The sequence below is a fragment of the Elaeis guineensis genome, chromosome 1 (assembly GCF_000442705.2).
Source record: "Elaeis guineensis isolate ETL-2024a chromosome 1, EG11, whole genome shotgun sequence".
NCBI classification, from domain to species: Eukaryota; Viridiplantae; Streptophyta; class Magnoliopsida; order Arecales; family Arecaceae; genus Elaeis; species Elaeis guineensis.
Genome location: NC_025993.2, coordinates 92,943,225 through 92,963,262, shown reverse-complemented (window position 1 = coordinate 92,963,262; position 20,038 = coordinate 92,943,225). Strand labels below are relative to the sequence as shown.

Below are 20,038 nucleotides of genomic sequence, written 5' to 3'. Positions count from 1 at the left end.
TCCCCTTCTTACTTAAAGACAAAGCCAAGTACTGGCTTGGCACAATAGGGAGACCAATCCAAACTTGGGCTGAAATGTAGCATGAGTTTCTTAAAAAATTCTATCCCATAGGTCGAACCAACACCATGAGGCGAGCCATCATTGGATTTGCTCAGCTTCCAGGAGAACAAATTCATGAATCATGGGAGAGACTTAAGGAACTTCTTAGAAAATGCCCACACCATGGTCTATCTAAGTGAAAAATTGTTCAAGCTTTTTATGAGGGTTTAGGTGACCATACAGACAGATGTAGATGCATATTGTGGGGGTGTATTCATGAGTAAAGTGAGGATGAAGCCTAACTTTATTTGAAACTTTGAGTGAAAATTCAATCAATCATGCTTCATTATCCTCTACGAAAGATCAATCCCTCACCAAAAGTGGACAGAAATTTTTAAGATCAAGCAAACAGACTCTAGTCCTAAGGCCGATCTGAACCTAATAGCCCAAAGATTAGATAAAGTTGACCTTCTTGCCCAAAAATTTGATCAGTTCATAATTTAGGTCAATAATCTCCTGTACAATACACACCACTACCTAATTATCAAAAAAATTATTCTATCTATGCTAGCCCGGCCCATCATGTGAGCGAATGTCTAACGGCTGTACAGTTTCCACCTTTCATTCAGAACAAGTTCAAGCTGCCCAAGGTTACTCCAACCTGTCAATGATCCATTCTTTTAACATATAATTCAGGCTGGAGGAACCATCTAATTTTTCTTGGAGACCCCAACGGACTCAGCTCAGACACAAATTCTTCTTTTGCAAAACTTTCAGAGTAGGCCTCCATACCAGAATTATGCCTACAATAGAGGTCAGTCCAGTCAATCTATCCAGCCACCATATCAAAATCAGCCGTTATACCCACCTCCTCAACAAACCAATCTAGCCGACGATAGATTTAGCCGACGATAGATTTAGCCAACTTCAACAAATGATCATGATCCAACAGCAATCCCTTGCTAGCTAGAAGCACAAATAGATCAATTAACTGAATCTACCATGAGGAGAGAACTAAGTCAATTACCAAACGAACCAATATCAAATTTTGAAAATGACCCACCCACCCACCAACCACCTGGACCTAGTCAACAATCCAATGTCCCACCTAAGAATTCTCAATTTGAAAGTGACAATGTAATTTCTGAGCTTAAAAGTGATAGGATTCTTAAAGATCTATACCAAGATCAAGTAAGTAAGGCTAGTACTGATACTAGCCAAAATGTGAATTTGGAAGAAGAGGTTAGTACTGAAGCTAACCTAATAGAAAAACTTGAGTTTAGTACTGATGCTGATCTAAGTGAAGAAAAGAAGAGAGTGGATGAGTTACCCAAGATATATCCATCAAGAGTCTCATTTTTTTCAGCCTTAGAAGTCAGTTCTTCTTCTTTAGAATCACCATCCCCTCCAAAATTGAAATCATCCTCAGTCACACTTGAGAATACATGTTTAGAATCAAATGACATCCTTCCAATATCCATTGCATCGAACTTAACTCCTAAACTAAAAACTCAATTCATGAGCATTTTAGAAGAACAAATAGGAGAAATTCTCAACAAACAAGGGTCTGTGAATGGGTTTGTGAATTATCTTACTACAATTAAGAACAGGAATATGAACTACTTCGTAAAGATTTATCATAAAATATTAAAATTTATTATAGATCATCTTCTTGAGATTGGCAATCCAAAACCATTAGAATTTGTCAATCCAATATTTGACACGAGATAGGTGAGAGAATCAGCATGATCTGACTGAAGACGGTAAACTTAGCACTTCTTGGGAGGCAACCTAGTTTTTAATTTTCAGTTTTATACTTTTTGCTATCTTTTGTATTTTGTTTAGATCAATCAAGTTTTACTTAGTGTCTTTTGTAGGGATCTGAAGATAATTTTGACTAAGTTGGGGGGAGAATTAATTTTGAAAAGATTTTTGAATTAGATAACATCTCTCCTTTTTTTTCTCTTTGCATGCATCCTTCATTTTTTCTATTCTATTGAGGATAATGTCGATTAAGTTGGGGGGGAAGAATAATAATTTTTTTTTAAAATTCTTAAAGTCCTCAAGTAAGTTAGTATTTAGTATTTAAGCATCTGATTATACTTAAGAATCGAGTTAAACCAAGTATTTTAAAAGAAAAATGATGCACAGATCAGAGAGTTTGTGAGATATTGAGAGATCAAGTATTAAGAAAACTCAATAAAGAGTTAAGTTTAGAACTTAAATAGTTTTCTTTGAGTATTTCTAAATTTTTTTACTAGTATCAAAGAAGAGTTTACTTCTTATGGGCTTGTGTAAAGTAATTATATATTTCTTTATATATTTAAAAAAAAAATTTAAGTACTTCATGCTGAGTAATCGAGCCTCTTTGCCTAAGCAAGCATTAAGTTTCGCGTCAAAAGGTATGAAGGACAAAGAAGTTTTGTTGTAAAACTAGTTTTAACTCGTAGCCTGTTTGATTCGAGCAAGTAGGTTTGAGGGGTATTTTATACCTAGTGCCCTAAAGCCATCTGGTTTGGGAGTCATTGACTGAAAACTCGCTACATGAGTCAAACAGAAAGCTTAAGGGGTTAAGACACTTAATAGCAGTACAATATTAAAAAAAAAAATCAATCAATAAACGAAGGATGAAAGTAACAATATACTTGTCCATGTGAAGGTGAATAATTTGGAGATAAAGGTAGCGATAATTTGAAAAAGTTCAAAAAAGATTTAGTATTCTTAGTTTGACTCTCATATTGATTAGTATTAATACCCCAATGACATACCTCATTTACACTCTACTGAACATCAGTGGTCCTTTTGAAAATTATTTAGTGAAATTTGAGACTTTAACTTAAATGGTACTTGATTCTAAATTCTTTCTTTACTCGAGGACGAGCAAAGTTCAAGTTGGAGAGTATGATAAGTGGTATATTTTTATATTTATTGAAGATATTTTTGTAGTTTATGGTGCTAACATCTTCTTAAAAATTCTAATTTCATGAATTTATTAAATTTTTTAAAAAATAAGTGATTTTGAAAAAAATATGAAATTAGATATATTTATAAAAAAATAGATGTTAATTTAATTAAGCAATTTAAGCATCAAAATGAAGAAAAATTTTTGAAAAATTTAATGCATATATTTTTTTAATTTTTTTAGATAAAAATCGAAGCAAAAATAGAGCTAAAATATCCTAAAAAATAAAGAAAATAGCTTTCGGTGTATGGTGGACCGTTTGCTCGGTCCACAGAGCCCGGGAGCGGTCCATCGAAATTGCTATGCGGTCCACAGGCACAGTCTATGGGAGGTGGAAGCTATTTTGTGTGATCCAATGGCTGAAATTCATCCTGACCTAGATCCGACGGTCAGCATCCATTGTCGGTTTATAAAGAGTGATTTTTGTACGATCGGACGGTCAAAAATGAATCCATCATGAGATCCGACGGTCCAAAACCAATCTCAGGCATGATCGAATGGCTGTGGTTCGATCTGACTTTGATAAGGATTAAAACTATGGATTTTGGGCAGATCTGGACAGTTCAAGCTCCATCCGACAGTCAGAAATATTCCTAAAGGAATTAATATGATTTCTAAGGGTTTTAGGACTCCTTTTCTTATCAAAAAATTATAAAAAATTTATCTATAAATAGAAGATCCAAAAATAAGCTTTGTGAGTAGAAAAATTGAATAAAAAGTATAGAAAAAAATAAAGAAAAAAATTAAATAGCTTTAGAGATCCAAGAAAAAGAAGGAGAAAAGTCGGTTCGCTCTACGGAGTACGACGGAAGATGAAGAGATCATCAACCATCTTTCCGACGAGGCTTGACTGATCAACTTCAGATCTTTGTTACAGTTTTATTTTATTTTATTATTTTTTTAAATTTTTTATACTTAAATTTTAATTTTAATTAATATAAAATTTATTTTTTTGTACTTTAAATTTTTGTCTTTTATTTTTTGTAAGTAGATGCTAGGATCTACTTAGTAGATCTTAGTATCTGATTTATTTTATATTTTTTTAAATTTTTATTATTTATTTTATTGCAAGTAGATGCTAGGATCTAGTTAGTAGATCTTAGTATCCAATTTATTTTTCATACTTTTAATTTTTATTTTTCGACTTAAATTGCTTTCTCCAAAATTTTTTTTTTTTTTGTAAAATCAAAGATTTCAAGTCAAAATTCTATCTTCTCTGTGGATTCGACCCGACTCACTACTTTCTACATGTTTTAATTTTTATTGAAGTCAAAATTTGATTGATAATCTCGGTGTCCTAACGACAGCATCGCGATCGTATCAATCAGTCTATGTGATATGAAAAAATATATTTTATTATGAGTATTGATTTCATGAATATATTTTATAAAAATAGTAGATTATGAAGTATAAATTTCATTATCTTTCCATCTATGTATATGTATGTTTTAAGAAAAAGATATAAAGATTTCAAAAGCTCTCAGATAGCAATGAACGAATCCTTTTGGGAAGGTCAATATCCGGAGCTAGCATCTATAAGAACACAGACCCTGCCAGTGGGTATAAAGTTGGTATATGAAATATGAACTTGTCGATTAAGAATACTGGCTCTGTCACGGGTATAAAGTGATCATAGCATGAATATCTGTGAGCAAGATTTAGAAACATGATATGGACATATGACAAGAATGATTTACGAAATATGTTTATAAAATATTCATAATTTATGCATGCATGATTGGTATATGACTTATTTTATTATATACTTTATGAAATATTTTATTTTATATTATCTATTATTTTTTAAATATTATATTATCATAAAAAACTTATGCTTGATCCGATAAGGAAGCATAAGTTCTACTTACTGGGTCAGTGTAGCTCATATTCTTTTTATTTTTTTTTCTTTTACAGAGAAATAAGATTAGGATTGGTGAAGAAAATCCAAGCTTGGGGATCTGCAAAACAAGCTTGAAAATTTTATAGATAAAAGTTTAATTTATTTTATGATCATGGATCTGTAGTTATTTAATTATGAATCTTGAGACTTGAGTTGATATTTATTTTTGACTTTAGATGCTCTGAATCAGTTTTGGTTTAATTAAGAATTTGAATTGAATCTTTTTATTTCTTTTATTTATGATATATTTGTTATTATAATTAAAAAAATAAATATGGCTTCATGTTATTGTGGGCTCCATTTCTCGGTAGCATGGTCGTGTTATGTCTCAAATTTGAGGCATGATATTTTATGGTATCAGAGCAATAGGTTTGATCATTAGTAGACTTAAAATCTAGTAATGGATAGATAGATCTCGTTTAGCTAGATCATATTTAATTGAATAAGGATAGATAAATTTTTCTTAAAGTTTCTGTTGCTCATTTAAGGAAGTTAATTAATGCTAGTATTTTTAAGTGACAATAAGCAATAGAGAGAATGAAGTCTCAATGAATCATGTCAGTAGAAAGAGAAGAGCAAGAAGAACTTCGAGGGGAGATGCCAACTAGTCAGTTGAGCATGCTCCTAATGCACCAATCACTCAGATAGATATTTCTGGAGTATGCCAAGTGGTGGCTCAGCTTATTCACCAAGCCACTCCTCAACCTATACCATTATTAGAGTCATATTATAAGAGGTTTAGAAGGTTTAATCCACTATCGTTTGAGGGTGGACCTGACTTCTAGTTGCAGAGATCTAGATTCGAGAGATAGAGAAGATGTTCAATGCCCTACAGTATCCCGAGAACATGAAGGTCAAACTAGCTATACTTATGCTGAAAGAAAACGTCGAGCTTTGGTGGATTGCAATAAAGGTTGTCTATGAGAATATCGATGACCAATTGACTTGAGAGGAGTTTAAAAAGATATTTTATAATTAATACTTCTTCGGGACAATGAGATTAGTAAAGGAGAATGAGTTCTTGATTTTGAGGCAAAAAGATAAAATAACAGTATTAGAGTATGCAAACAAATTCAATGAGTTAGGTCGTTTCTGCCCCCAGCTTATGGAGTTCAAAAGGAGCAAAGCTAGATTTGAGCAAGGATTAAGATATGAAATTCGATCTCGATTGTCTTCTCATATTTTTAATGATTATAAAGATGTGTTAGAATGAGCTTTAAAAGTAGAACCTGAGATAAAAAGATCAGAACATGAGAGGAGTAACAAAAAGAGATCGAGACTAATAGAAAATTTAAATGGTCAACAGAAAAATTCTACTAATATTGCAGAGAATAATAAAAAAACTATGATATATAAATATTGTGATAAAAATCATTATGGACTTTATCTCAAAAAGCTGGGAGTATGCTTTTCATGCGGTAGAATAGGACATATGGCACGAGATTGTCCTATTAAGAAAAAAGATAGTTCAAAAACTTTCAAGCTAGGAGATCAGAAATAACAAAAAAATACATGGGTATTCATCTTGACTCAACAAGATATCAGTGCAAGTAATCAAGTAGTTACAGGTACCATTCTAGTCACTCCATAGATGCTCATATGCTATTTGATTATGAATTTTTTTTATTTCTTTATATCTTTCAAGTAATAACTATATAGAATTAAATAAGCCACTATATATTATATCTTCTCTTAGAAAAGTTACTTTCATCAATGTCTTATTAAAAAAAATAAAAATTAAATTTTAGATGAGGAAATTAGGATTGATGGAACCAGATCTAAGAGTATAGTAAGGATAGTATGAAGATTAAGATCCCTATTGGTAAAAGAGCGATGATATATCAAGTTTCGAGGATAAAATTTCTTTTTAAGGGGGGTAGAATGTACTATCCTATTTTAAAAATCAAGCCCACTCGATCTTGGCCCATCAAGCCCACAGAAAAAAAAAATTGAACGAAGACTCCCAATGGGAGTCTTCTTCTTCCTCCCCTTGCTCGACTAGATCAAGGACTCCTAGGGCAATTAGGAACCCTATGAAGAGCCTATAAAATCCACCCTTCCTCCTCCATAGCTGGCCACGACGAGCACCAGTTTCTTATTCTTCTTCCTTTTAGATTTTTCCATTAAAGCCGTCCACGCCCTCCTTGGGTTTGTCTCAAATTCTCATCAGAGATCTCATCAGAGTCGGAGGTAAGCCCTGGCCCTCCTTCCTCTCTTCCTTCCCCTCCTTTTCGTGGCATGGCGCACCCTCATCGGTCGTCAGGTTCGTCGGAAAATCCATAAAAAGGCAAGATCCTATTTTTCTCTGTTCGGTCGAGCCATCTCCCTCTCTTTTTTGACCACCGGTGCTGTCATTTGCAGTGTTTCACCTCTAGATTTGGACCCCCACCTCTCTACCTATCTTCTTCGAAGGTCATGGCTGTCGGTGATCGGTCAATGACTGGAGAAATTCAAAAAAAGGTGGCGGTCCCCTATTTTTTCGATTTCTTCTAAATTCTCACTGGCCGAACCTCGTCGTCGGCCATCTCTGGCTCCACCACCATCGGTTGCCACTGTTGGACCACCGGCCTTACCGCCGCATCCTGCCAGACCACGAGCAAACATCCCTCTGGTCCCCTCCTATGTGGCCAAAGAAGAAAAGAAAAGAAAGAAGAAAAGAAGAAGGGAAGAAAAAGAAAAAGAAGAAAAGAAAAAGAAAAAAAGGGAAGAAAAAGAGGATTTTCCCTCTCCCTCTTTCTCTCTCCTTCTCTCTCTAAATTTTTTTTTCTTTTTTTCTCTCTAAAATTTCTCTCTCCTCCTTTCTCTATCCAAGAAAGACCTATAGATCTTATATCGGGTCATCTTTTTTTCTTTTATGGATTAATGTTGACCTCAGCGAGATGGTCTCGAATTGATTTAGTATCCAGATGATCTATCGGATTAGTCACCTAATCAATCACTTTTTTTTATTATTTAATTTTATTGAATATATGAAATAAAAATTGATCGTGATTTAATATTTTAAATAGGATTATCTGATTCATTTAAGGAAGACTAAAGATCTAGGACGATCAAGGTATGTGGATATTATGCTTCTTATTTATTTTTAAATAATCATATTTTTTATGTAAAGAATTATTGTTGATGAAATTAAATTTTTCATAAAATAAGGATCAGCATATGTGATATGAAAAAATATATTTTATTATAAGCATTGATTTTATTAATATGTTTTATAAAAATAGCATGATTATGAAGCATGAATTCTATTTGTCTTTCTATCTATGTATATGTATGTTTTAAGAAAAAGATATAAAGATTTCAAAGGTTCTCAGATAGCTATGAATGAATTTCTTAGGGAAGATCGACATTCGGAGCTAGCATCCATAAGAACGCAGGTCCTACCAAGGGATATAAAGTTGGCATATGAAACATAAACTTGTCGATTAAGAACACTGATCCTATCATGGATATAAAGTGACTATAGCACGAATATTTGTGAGCAAGATTTAGAAACATGACAGGGATATATGATAAGAATAATTTACGAAACATGTTTATGAAATATTCATAATTTATGCATGTATGATTGATTTATGATTTGTTTTATTATATGCATTATGAAATACTTTATTTTATATTATTTATTATTTTTTAAATATTGTATTATCATGAAAAATTTATGCTTGATCCAGTAAAGAAGTGCAAGTTCTACTTACTGGACCAGTGTAGCTCATATTTTTTTTATTTTTTTTTGTAAAAAAATAAGGTTAGGATTGGTGAAAGAAATTCAAGCTTGGAGATCTGTGAAACAAGCTTGAAAATTTTATAGTGAAAGTTTAATTTATTTTATGATCATGGATCTGTAGTTATTTAATTATGAATCTTGAGACTTGAGTTGATATTTGCTTTTGGATTTAGATGCTATGAACCAGTTTTGGTTTAATTAAAATTTTGAATTGAATCTTTTTATTTCTTTTATTTATGATATATTTGTTATTATAATTAAGAAAATGAATGGGACATCGTGTTATCGTAGGCCCCATCTTTCGGTAGTATGGCCGTGTTATGTTTCAAATTTGGGACGTAACAAGATGTGTCTTTTAATAAGTAACTCTTGTGAAGAGTTGTGTCCCTCTATTTCTATAAATAGGGGTATGTGTTTTGTGTTGTAACTAAGTGATTTATAATCAAATATTTTATACTTAAATTTATTTTATAAATAAATTTTATTTTGAACTTTTACATTGAGTAAGCCCACCAACACTAACGGGCCCTTGCTTCATCCGAAGAACTTGGGAGAAGCCGATCCCACCACCCCGAATTCTAACCAAGCTCCCGGAGTGCCAATGTCCCTTGCAAAGGTGAATAAAGGGAAGAAGGTCCTTGAGTCTCGTCCACCTCGGAGCACTTTTAGTGGTGCTCCGGTCCAGGGTGCTAAACCAGGTTCCTTGGGCCCCTTGCTAGCCTCAGTGGCCGTGCTATTTTAGATCCCCCTCTGATGGATGGTTAATTCAAGCGCATTTAAGAGGCATGAAACTGGCATCAGAGTAGTTGACCTCATTGAATGGAAATCTCCTGCAGAGAGGAGCCACCAAAGTGTCACTGTGCAGCACTGATGTGGAGAGAACATCTCCCTTGGGGGGGAAGGAAATTAAATGCTTCTCCTACTCCTATTTTGGTTGCCGAGGGGAGTTTTGAGAAGCCAGTTGTGGCAGGCCATTGTGACCAGCCACCCTCGATCCTTGGTCTCCTTAATAATGCTGAGGTGGCACCCACAATTGGGCGTACAATTAATACCATGTTCCATTGAGCGTGACAAAGCTACCGTATGTCAGGTGGTCCTTATCCATGTTGAGGTGGAATGTCTTGGAGCTAGCTGTTGATACGGAGGCACATTGTGTTACTTCAGGAGTTGAGGATGAAAAGGTTGAAGTCACTTGTCCGACCATGAGTGAAGAAGACTTAGTGGAGCCAATCCCTAGGCCCCTTAAAGAACAATTGGATGTCGACATGTCACTAGCTAGCTGATGGTGGTTCCATTGACAAGAAGGGGCTTGGCCAATCGTGTGCTTCTACTCAGATGGAGGATGGTGTGGTGGATACCACTGCAGACGTAGAGGAAGCCTTTGAAGTTGCTGACATGTAAGAACCTTGCTCTCCAAGAACTCACAAGTCGGCTAGTTTGAAGGCGGTGGGGGCTGTGAAGGAAGCAAATTCTAGACTCCTCCCAGCTTCAAGGAAGAAGAAGAATGGTAAGCTCGATCTTGCTGAGGTAAATCCTTCTAAACTGCTTATCTCGATGCCATAACAACTTCTACTTAACTGGATCGTTCATGTGGGTTCTTCTTGGAGGAGGCGGCTCATGAAGTAGTGCAAACATTGCTGGATCTGGAGCAAGCTAAAGTTGCTGTGCCAGCCTATTAGCTTCTTGGGATGAAGGTAGCAAGCTACCTTCCTGATGATGTTGTTTTGTTTGATATTTGGTGTTTTGTTGGATTGTCGCTAGTTTTGCTGGTTAGAGTGTAGTCCATTGGCCCAGGGCTTTGGCAATTTTATTTTTGTGGTTGATGTGGGTGTGGTTCTTGGGTTGATATCACCTTCTTATCTCTTAACTTGGGCTTGGGTTGTGATCTTCCTTTTGGTTGACCTTGCCCTCGATCAATATGGATTTTGAAATCTTCTTCGTGGTAGCATCTCTCTCAATTTGTAGTGGTTTTACTTGTGCAACCATTCTGTGGATTCTCTAGACTTTGGAGGCAGCTGGTGCTTTGTGTGGCTTTGGAGGTATGGTTGTGATGCTGATATGGATGCATGTGGCATATGTTTGGTGGATGGCCTCATAAACTTCTTGCTGTATGTATTTTCCCATGAATCTGTGTTGATTGCAATGAGATATAGGATTTTCATCGGCTTTTGACTGTTTATTTTAATTTTGGTGTTAATGTTTGGTTGGTTGGTCGCAGCTCAGTGTACTCTATGTTGATTGTTTCTTGCAATATTAGGGAAACAGGACCAACGGAGAAAAGAAGAGCCATAAAGGATTTGATTGTCAGTTTGGCTTGTGACACTATTTTGATCCAGGAGTCGAAAGTGGCTGCTCTTTCACAAAATTTTCTAAGATCCTTGGCTGGCTCGAAGATTGATGAATCGTGTTGGTTGGATGCCATCGGCTCTGTCGAGGATTTGATGCTTGGATCGAACTCTTGTCATTTCTCTCCCAAGAGAACTCTCAAACTGTCTTTCACCTTGACCGTTGAATTGGAGTGTATTTGGTCCAACATGCATCTCCTCAGTTTATGGGCGTGTTCGTGATCTCAGGGATAATTTATTCAAGGAACTTGCTGATTTGTGTGGTACTTTGTTAGGTCCTTGGCTATTGGGTGGTGATTTAAATTTTACCTTAAGGCCGAAGGAGTGAAGAGGTAACCCACAATGCTTATGAGATAGCTTGATGTTTTATGACCTCATCTTTGGGCTGGGTCTCATTGATCTTGATCTCAAAGGCCGTGATTTTATATGGGAAAATTGAAGAGATGACCCCTCCATAGCAAGGTTTGGACTGCTTCTTGCTCTCTTATGAATCGGAGGACATATTCCTTCCTTCAATTTGGAAGGCCCTTTCAAGCTCGGCATCAGATCATGTGCCTATTGCTCTAGAGTGTAACATCAAGTTCCTGGGTTCTAACCTCTTCAGACTTGGAGCTTGGTGGCTGCAAGAATCTGATCTTGAGAACGTAGTGGTCAGCTCATGGAAGCGTGTCAGGGGTTGCAGTAACTCGGCGGAAGCCGGGGTTAAGAATTCGAGGAACACCTATGCAGCAATCAAATCATAAGGCTTATAATAAGAGAATTATGAACAGGGAGCTTAAGGAGAAAGTGTTGCAACAACATTGACATCCTATATATAAAGGAGGAGAAGGTGGACCTTGCTTGTCACGATGTTACGCTCCGAACTTAATAGCCAGTTCGGATACGTAATAGTCGTATATTCTTTAGAGTAAGTCTTAAAGAATATGCAAGGTCAAAAATAATTCATTATAACCTCAACATCCATAATATCTGATTTCAATAATAACTAATAAAATTTATATAATTACAAATTAAATTTCTTCAATCCTTTGATCAGGTATCATGACACTCTATCTATACATCTGCTCATCTGTAAACTATACCACAACCAATCATGACCATCCTGTAATTCTGAGAAGAAAAAAAAGATGAAGGGGTGTGATCTTTATAGCCCAGTAAGAATTTTCATATCACACCGATATAATAATATAATCTGAAAATAAGAATAAGCAATAAAATATAAAATCTCATATTCAATATCCGAAATAATTCAAACATCTATAATTTATCTGTCTTGTCAAAAGAGATGCATCATCATATATTAATATGTGAAATACTTTTGCTCAATAATTGTTTCATGTCTTATCTTTCATTTCTCTTTTCATAATCATATGATTTTTAACTTTTTCTTTCTGGCTCTGGACTAACCAAGTCTATACCCCAGTCATTATTCGAATCAATTTTCACTTAAAAACCTTTCAAGGCTGTCCCAGGATGAGCTCCTGACCGGCTGTCCCACGTACGAAAGTTCATGAGAGGTTGTCCTAGGTATAAGCTCTTGATGGGTTGTCCCAGGCATGAGCTCCTGACCGGCTGATCCACCTATAAGCCAGTGGGGGCTGTCCCAGGCATAAGCTCCTGGCAGATTGTCCCAGACATAAGCTCCTGATGGGCTGTCCCACATGACAAGGCTAGTCCATACCATATCTCTTTTTTTCATTTTAATCATTATGTGTTGATTTCATCAAATCAATTCTGACTTATATTATGATCAATTTAGATATGTCATATCCATATAATCATGCCATCAATCTCTGATACATATATATTGACATCACATATTCATGTTCAAAATCAAATAACAGTATCTCAGATATAATAAATTTATTGATCTCAAATCCGATGATGCAAAATCAATGATGCAAGACCAACAGTAAAATAGCATATATATAATGGTGATTATGTACAAAAATTCTATCTTTATCGGTGACTGATCTAAGCATAGAAATTAATATTCTTCTTTGATTTATGAATTTTGAAAATAAGATATCCCACTCGACATCTTATGCAGATAATCATATATCTTAATGATCTTAATCAAATATAAAAATCATATATGAAAAAATTATCGATAATCGATCCTAATAACATAAATCTAGGACTTCTCCTAGGATTATCCAAAATCAGGATTTATTTGAGTATCTGGATCCTCCATTGATCCACAAGACTTTTAGAGAGAGAAAATTCATGAAGAGAGAAAATTTTTAGAGAGAGAAAGTGAAGAGAGAATTTTTGAACCCTCTAAATTAGGCAATCATGATCGAGATCATCAGAGGTCATATCAGGGTGACTTAATATGAATTAACCATGATTGATGTTATCAATTTCGAATATGGATCGGACCGAGATCTAATATACTGTACGAACTTCGAAGCATCTCAGGTCATCATATTTTCATCTCAATTTTATCCTAGGATCCGTGATGAAATCAGAGAGAGAGAAAGATCCTAGAGAGAGATAATCTAGAGAGAAAGTAGAGAGAGAATCTAGAGAGAGAAATTGGAGAGAGAAAGGTAGAGAGAGGGGAGAGGAAAGAGAGAGAAGGAGAGGGAGGAGAGAGAAAAAAAAAATTTTAAAATTTTTTTCTTTTTCTTTTTCTTTTCTTTTCTTTTCTTTCTTCCTTCTTCTTCTTTTCCTGTTTTCTTCTTTCTTTCCTCTTCCTTGGCCGAACAGGGGAAGGACCAGAGGGAAGGGGCTTGATGGCTCGAGCTCTGATAAGGGGCGGTGGTGTCTGATCAACGGTGATAGAGCAAGGGGAGGCAAGCGGCGAGGTTCGATCGATGAGAAATTTAGGGAAAATCAAAAAAATAGGGGATCCGCACCTTATCTCTTGTTTTCTGATCATTGACCGGTCGCCGGCGGCCAAGACCCATTGGAAAGGAAGGCTAGGAGGTAAGAGTCCTATCCTAGAGGTTAGACGCCGCAATCGACGACATCGGTGGTCGAAAAAGAAGAGGAAGATGGCCCGATCGAATAGAGCAAAACAGAGGTTCAGTTTTTCATATATTTTTCGATGAGCTCGACGGTCGGTGAGGGTGCATAGTGATGTGGAAAGGAGGGAAAGGAAGAGAGCAAAGAGGAGAAGGGCTTACCTCTGACTCCGATGAGGTCTCTGATGAGTATTTGAGATGAACACGATGAGGACATCCGCAGCTTCAATGAAAAAATTCGAAAAAAATAATAGAAAAAATTCGATGCTCGTCGTGACTAGCCATGGAGAAGGAAAGGGAGATTTTATAGAGGTCTTCCTAGGATTTCTTATGGCCCTAGGAGTCTTCCCAATCGGACATGGGGAAGAAGAAGACTCCAACGGGAGTCTTCTTCCAGAATTTTTTTTTTCATATGGGTTTGATTCAGGGCCCAATTGGGCCGGATGTTATATTCTCCCCCTTAAAATAATTTCATCCTCGAAATTAAGTTGTGTTGTTTAAAATATATTCTTAAAAAAATATATATATATATATGCATCATGTCATTCTCATGCTTCCAATGTCTTATATATTATTTATTTCTCATGATCTTGTTATAACAAAAATTATTTGAAATCTCAAACCCATCCCTTTTTATTGATTTCTCAACTTTTTCAAAGAACCGTAACATTTTGGACTAATAACAGAACTATCAAGCTATTAACAATATACTTGAAATGTCTAGGGTTCTTCTTGGTATTATCTGCAATGAAATAACCTACTAGCAAAAATTACTCGGGTATAATCTGATTAAATCAAGATCTGTAACATCCCTTCATTATCAATAAAATTCTTTTTTATTTACAACAAATATATTTCATAATATCTTTTGAATCAAAGAATTAATATTTCTAATCGATTTAAACCACCATACTTTTGCTGCGCACTTTGATCTTAATTTATCAAATTATATAAGTCTATTAAAGATAGCAATATCCTTGTATGTTAGATCAATTCAAGGTAGATCCAACTTTTAAATTTTTATATAGATCTTAGAGCAAAACTTTAAGTTTCTTTGTCTTTATTGCTCCTTGGGCATAGCACATCAAAATTAAATCTTGATCTACTTTCTACGTTTGAAATCATTGTATAAGCTTTATCACTCCTCAAAAATCCAACATATCTGGAATCAATTGGAGTTAACCTTAGATTTATCTTACAATCAATTAGATAATTTTCAAAATAATCTTCTTTTTTAAAAGAATTAACTCCAATTTGAACAAACTAGAAGAACTCAAGCCAACATCCTGGTAAGTAAAATCAACTTGATTATTTCTTGTAGAGCTCTCTTCATCACAATCTTTAATATTAATCGATAAATCTATGCAAAATCTTATTCTTTGTATAAGTCATTCAAAATTTAACACTAGCAAGATATCTTAGTTCAATTTAGAAATCCAAACTTTGATTTGAATAATTAATACACTTCACCATCTTCAACAATCACAAAAAAAATTAAAAAATATAATCCAAAGATGGTAATATGAATTATTAAAGATTTTATTATAACATATATATCATATTCTAACAAAATTAATTTTCTTATTCAATTAAACAACAATATTAAAATATCTTAGATTCACTTAGAAAAGCAAGTTTTTGACTTGAAATTCAATACAACTTGAAAGATCAAGAAATCATATTCAAATATGATATTTTGAATAACCAAAGATTTCACCAAGATGTGTATCTCATATTCTCATAACAAAATTCAAGTATATTTTTCATCTAAAATTGAGTTTCATATATGACCTCTTATAGGTTTAATGCTCAAAGATATTTTTCTCTCATATGATGTAATTTCTTCTTAGACCATACCCTAATTAACTTCCTTTTGATAAGTCTAAAATTTATAATGCTCAGATAATTAACATCAAAATTAAAAAAATTATCATGATCTTCACCCATATAAGTTTCGCATTCAAAAATCATCGAGAATATTCAATACAACACATCAATATCTCCCTCTTCATTTTAGGGTCAGCACTTCTCATACTTAGATCAATCTTACAAATTGAAATTCAAGATATAACTCGTCAATTTTATTATGGATATCATATGTCACTTATACATAAATTTCATAATAGTATCTATTGATTCGAAATTCAAATATTGATTTCTTTCTTTTATGTCCATCTTGTTTCTCATGATCATAACATAAGTTTAAATATCACTAAAATCACAATCCTGAATAATTATAACCTTAAGATCAAATACCTTAAGTTATATTCTCTAGTAATAATAACCTAAACTCTAATATCATTGTATCACATGCTTAATGATCATAACCTTAAACTCTGATATTATCTATCAAACTCTAAGATTATACCATTTTGTCACATCCTATTGATCTTACATAAAGCTTGGATATCACTTCATAATTTCTAATGATCTTAAACTGAAGCTCTAATATTATTCTATCATATCCTAATCACTTATATCATAATCCCTAAATTATCATAACCTAAACTCTGATATCACTCTGCCATATTCTAATCATTTATAACATAATCCCTAATGATCATAACCTATGCTCTAATGCCATTCTGTCACATCCTATCACTTATATCATAGTCCTTAAATGATCATAACTTAAACTCTGATACCATTCTGTCACGCCCCGAATCCAACAATCGGTTCAGATACGTGATGGCCGCACACTCCTTAGAGCAAACCCTAAAGAATATGCAAGGCCAAAAATAATTCATTACAACCTCAAAATTCATAATATTTTATTTCAATAGTAACTAGTAAAATTTGTATAATTATAAATTAAATTTTTTTAATCCTCTGATCAGGATCATGACACTCTATCTATACATCTGCTCCCCCGCAAACTATACCACAGCCAATCATGAGTATCCTGTAACTCTGAAAAGAAAAAGAAAGATAAAGGGGTGTGAGCTCTATAGTCCAGTAAGAATTTTCATATCACACTGATATAATAATATAATCTGAAAATAAGAATAAGCAATAAAACATAAAATCTCATATTCAATATCCAAAATAATTCAAACATCTATAATTTATCTGTCTTGTCAAAAAAGATGCATCACCATATATTAACAGGTGAAACACTTTTGTTCAACAATTATTTCATGTCTTATCTTTCATGTCATATTTCATGTGATTATTTCATAATCACATAATTTTTAATATTTTCTTTCTAGCTCTGGACTAATCAAGTCTATACCTCAGTTATTATCCAAAATAATTTTCACTTAAAAGTCTTTCAAGACTATCCTAGGATGAGCTCCTGGCCACCTATCCTACGTACGAAAGCCCATAAGAGGCTATCCCAGGCATAAGCTCCTGATGGGCTGTCCCAGGCATAAGCTCCTGACCGACTGATCCACCTATAAGCCAGTGGGGGCTGTTCCAAGTATGAGCTCCTGACGGACTGATCTAGGCATAAGCTCCTAACGGACTGTCCCACATGATAAGGCTAGTCCATACCATTTTTTTTTTATTTTAATCATTATGTGTTGATTTCATCAAATAAATTCTAACTTACATTATGATCAATTTAGATATGTCATATCCATATAATCATGCCATCAATCTCTGATACATATATATTGACATAACATACTCATGCTCAAAATCAAATAACAGTATCTCAGATATGATAAATTTATCGATCTCAAATTCGATGATACAAAACCAATGATGACCAACAGTAAAATAGTATATATATAATGGTGATTATGTACGGAGATTCTTACCTTTACCGATGGCTGATCCAAGCATAGAAATCAATGTTCTTCTTTGATTTATGAATTTTGAAAATAAGATATTCCATTCAACATCTTATGTAGATAATCATATCTCTTCATGATCCTAATCAAATATAAAAATTATATATAAAAAAATTATCGATAATTGATCCTAATAATATAAATCCAAGACTTCTCTTAGGATTACCCAAAATCAGAATTTATTTGAATATCTGGATCCTCCATTGGTCCACAAGACTTTTAGAGAGAGAAAATCCATTAAGAGAGAGAAAATTTTTAGAGAAAAAAATGAAGAGAGAATCTTTGTATCCTCTAAATGAGGTAATCATGATCGAGATCATCAGAGATCCTATCAGGGTGACTTAATATGAATTAATCATGATTAATGTTATCAATTTCGAATATGGATCGGATTGAAATCTAATCTATTGCACGAACTTCAGAGCAATCTCAGGTCATCATATTTTTATCTCAATTTTATCCTAGGATTCGTGATAAAATTAGAGAGAGAGAAAGACCCTAGAGAGAGAAAATTTAGAGAGAAAGTAGAGAGAGAATCTAGAGAGAGAAAGGTAGAGAGAGGGGAGAGAAAAGAAAGAGAGAGGAGAGAGAAAAAATTCTCTCTTTTTCTTTTTTTTTTCTTTTCTTTCTTTTTTTTTCTTCTTCTTTTCCCGTTTTCTTCTTTCTTTCTTCTTCCTTGGCCGAACAGGGGAAGGACCAGAGGGAAGGGGCTCGATGGCTCGAGCTCCGACGAGGGGTGGCGGTGTCTGGTTGATGGCGATAGAGCAAGGAGAGGCGGGCGGCGAGGTTTGGTCGACGAGAAACTTAAAGAAAATCAGAAAAATAGGGGATCCGCCCCTTACCTCTTGTTTTCTGGTCATTGGTCGGTCGCCGGTGGCCAAGACCCATAGGAAAGGAAGGCTAGGAGGTAAGAGTCCTATCCTAGGGGTTAGATGCCGCAATCGGTGGTCCCAGTGGCCGAAAAAGAGGAGGAACATGGCCTGATCGAACAGAGCAAAACAGAGGTTCAGCTTTTCATAGATTTTTCGACGAGCTCGACGGCTGGCGAGGGTGCACCGTGCTGTGAAAAGGAGGGGAAAGAAGAGGGGAAAGAGGAGAAGGGCTTACCTCTGACTCCGATGAGGTCTCCGATGAGTATTTGAGATGAACACGATGAGGATATCCGTGGCTTCAACGAAAAAATTCGAGAAAAATAAAAAGAGAAATCTGATGCTTGTCGTGGTTAGCCATGGAGAATGGAAGGAGAATTTTATAGAGGTCTTTCTAGGGTTCCTTGTGGCCCTAGGAGTCCTCCCAATCGGATGCGGGGAAGAAGAAGAAGACTCCCATTGGAGTCTTCTTCTAAATTTTTTTTTTCATATGGACTTGATTCAGGGCCCAATTGGGCCGGGTGTTACAAATGAACTCACAACAAGGAGAATCTCAAGAGAATCTTTGGAAGAGATGTATAGAAAAGAAGAATTATATTGAAAGTACAGATCAAAAGTCACTTGGCTCAAAGATGGTGATAGAAATACTGTATTTTTTTTTATAAAGTAGCTTCTGGTTAGAAAAGGTTGAGGAACCATATTGCCTCACTCATGGTGGATGGATCCAAGTTGAGCATGCTAGGGAAGATTGCAAAAGCATTTCATCTTTTCTTCAAAGATCTCTTTGGTCATTCTTCTATGCCCAATATTGGAAATAACTAGGATGTTATTCTAGATGTGATGCTTGTGGATCTGGTTTCCTTAGAGAAAACCTTCACTCTCTATGAGATCAAAGATATGGTGTTCTCCTTTGAAGGTAATAAAGCCCAGGGCCCTCATAATTTCACTTTTTTTTTTCCCAACAAGTTTTGGAACTTAGTTGGCAATGACTTGGTGGTTCCCTTAGATGATTTCTATAATGGCATGAATGGCATGCTTGATTTAGATCGGCTTAATTCCACCTTCATCACCTTAATGCCAAAAAAAGGAGGATCCACTTTTGGTCAAGAATTTTCAGTGTAATACCTATGAAAAAAGAAAAAAAAAAAAAGAGGATGAAGACTCACAACGGGAGTCTTCTCCTTTCCCTTGTCCAACCAAAAAATAGGACTCCCAAGGGCCATCAACAACCCTTAGGAAGAACCCTTTAAAACCCCCTTCCCTCCTCCATAAGCAAGCCACGACCTCCCTCTTCTTTCTCTCGAAATTTTCCATTGAATTTTTCGACCCTATTATCGTGCTCACCTCGATTTCTCGCCGGCGAGGTCACTAGAGCTCGAGGTAAGCCATGATTCCTCCTCCTCTCTCCTCTCCCTTCCTTCCCGTGCCGT

At 35.0% G+C, this 20,038-nt stretch overlaps 1 long non-coding RNA gene across 1 annotated transcript; it reads left to right on the top strand.

Moving 5' to 3' along the window:
• The first annotated feature begins 9,844 nt into the window (after positions 1–9,844).
• On the top strand, positions 9,845–11,177 carry LOC140854752 (uncharacterized). The gene is made up of 3 exons (XR_012137912.1): positions 9,845–10,322; positions 10,631–10,736; positions 10,886–11,177. It is a non-coding gene; the product is annotated as an uncharacterized lncRNA (long non-coding RNA).
• The last annotated feature ends 8,861 nt before the right edge of the window (positions 11,178–20,038 follow it).